The following is a 2674-nucleotide window of genomic DNA, read 5'->3' on the forward strand; positions in this document are numbered from 1 at the left end:
TCCTATTGTTCATCAATCTATGTGTTGATAGTCTGCCCTTTCTCTTTTTTTCCTGATCTGACTCATGCTTTACAGAGACGTCCACTGAATTTTACCTTAGCTATATCACTTCAGTTTTCTCATTAAAACCCCATCAGTCAAAATCAGAAAAACATCAAAAAATAATCTACAGGCACTTCACAGGTCCGTGGAAGCATCAGAATTTTGGTGTCACACAGGTTAAAACATCGCAGGCACTTTTCTTCTTTGTTCCAGGGTCAGTGTTCTTGGGATGTCAACATATCTAGGCTTTTTCAGTCTCTTTCACCAGGTCTCACGAGTGTCTTAAATGGGCTTTGAAAGGGAAAAATTTTCTCACTTGACCAGGCCAGTTTAGACTCTTGTGCACCTACAGTGACCCCAATGTGCCTAGGGTGAGTCTATTCTCATCAGTGTAGTGCTCTCTTGGAACGGTGTCCCTGCGTGACATCTTCACAATGTCTGCCCCATTTGAGGAGTACAGCGGGGTGGTTCCTTGCGGGGTTCCTTGGGGACAGTGATACCAGACCCTGGAGGAGGTGTTCATTGAAGTTGCTCGCGGGACATCCAGTGAGGCCTGCAGAGTCTGCAAGTGGCTCTGGCCACTTGAATGAAAAGGGTGGCCACGAGATCCTCTAGGTAGCAAACCAGAGCTTGTCCCGAGTTCCTTCTTTTGACCTCTCCCACTCTGCGTTCTAAAATTCACGGTGTCAGAGGGATAACTGCTGGGTGTGGCAAGGGGAAATTGATCCTACATTTGCTGATGAAGGAACATGGACTTTGGAGGATGGAAAAATGGTCTGAATTGCCCAAAAATCAAGAGAGATGCCACAAACTGTTGGACTTCTCTTCTAGAATCTAAATATGCAGCTGACCCCTGGGTGCAAGATCAAATGCAGAGAAAACTTACATTAGAGAGATTCCAGAAAGAAAATCCTGGTTTTGACTTAGTGGATCAGAAATCTCTGGGAACTACACAAAGGGTGGACCAGATTTCTCAAACCTTGAGAAATGACTTCTATTGCTTAGCTTTTCTCTGTGTTGTGGATCCCGGCAGGTGTTGGCAACTTAATGCGGCTGATGATGTAAAGGATGAAACATCTGATGTTTATAGTTAAAAGATTACAATGTGTATTTCCATATGGTTGTAAAAGATTACATTCAGATATGGTTTATATAGGAAAGATAGCAGCTTTCCTGTGGATAGATGGTAACTTTTATTGCTCTGCATTAAGTTTTATATACTACATTTTCTTAATTTTATATATAATTGTATTTTTACTACAAAAACATTGGCATACAAATCATATGAAATGAAAAGGTGCCCTCATGGAAAATATTTGTGTGTATGTGTGTTATGCAAAATAATGTTGCATAAGAAAAAAAATTCTGAGTAAGAAAAAATAATATGTACAACAATCAAATAGGCTTCATTCTAAAGATGCAGGGATAGTTGAACACATGAAAATATATACATGCAAGCTGACTGGGGGTGGCAGGTTCAGGTAGACTCCTTAGTAAGTAGTGCTGGGAAATCTGGATAGCTACATGTGGCAGAATTGAACTAGGTGTTTGCCTCTCACCTTGCATAAAAATCAACTGTGAGTGCATCAATAGTGCAACAAAAGACCTGAAGATCTGAGTGTGCTAGGGGAATAAGTAGGAAAAACACTCAAGCTGTAGGCACAAATTAGGAGTATGACTTAAGTTGTTCAGGAAATCAGGCTAATTACTAACAAAAGGGACCTCAAGAATTAAAGGGCTTCTGAACAGCAATGGAGATTATTAGTCAAATGAAGAGTCAGCCACCTAGAGGATGAGAGAAAAATCTTTGCAGGCTCTATACAATATGAAGGATCACTATCTCAAATATACAAAGAGGTTAAAAAAAAGTAGCCACTTAGAAATGAAAATCCTGTAAAACAACATTACATGGACTGGTCAGGTATATATATATATATATATATATATATATATATATATATAAACAAAGAAAACAAGATGGTGAATTGAAAAGTAGCGTAGCAAGAGGGTATCTGAGGGGATTTAGTAACAGGAAAAAGAAAGGGTAAATGATAGAACTTCCAAAGCTATTTTAAAATAAATCAGCTGATGAGCTGAACAAAGAATTCTCAAAAAGGGAAATATAAACAGTCAACTAACATATTAAGAACTATTCTCCATTTGGAGCAACATAGAGAAAATTCAAAATAAAACTACTTTTTAGTTTTCTTCTCCCACCCATTGGAATGGCTATCATCACAAAACAAATGACAATACATACCACAGTGTGTTGGGAAAGAAACTCTCTTGTTCACTCTTGCTGGGGCTATAAATTGGTAGTCATTGGGGAAATCAGTATTTAGGTTTCTTAATAAGCTAAAAATAAGGCTTCCATATGATACCACTCTTGGGAATATTCCCCATTCTATATACAACTGCTGAGCTATTTGCTTATCCTTCCTTCGTTATTGCTGCTCTATGCACAATAGCCAAGAAGATAGAATCAACTTAGTGTCCATCAATGATGAATAGAGAATGAATATATATATATGTATGTATGTATATATATATATATATATATATATATATATATATATATATACTTCAACTGTAAGGAAAAATAAAATTATGAAATTTGTAGCTAAATTGGTGA

At 37.5% G+C, this 2674-nt stretch overlaps 1 pseudogene; it reads left to right on the plus strand.

Annotated features, from left to right (window-relative positions):
* On the plus strand, nt 754–1228 carry Gm14665 (predicted gene 14665; annotated as a pseudogene).

This window comes from Mus musculus, chromosome X (assembly GCF_000001635.26).
Source record: "Mus musculus strain C57BL/6J chromosome X, GRCm38.p6 C57BL/6J".
NCBI classification, from domain to species: domain Eukaryota; kingdom Metazoa; phylum Chordata; class Mammalia; order Rodentia; family Muridae; genus Mus; species Mus musculus.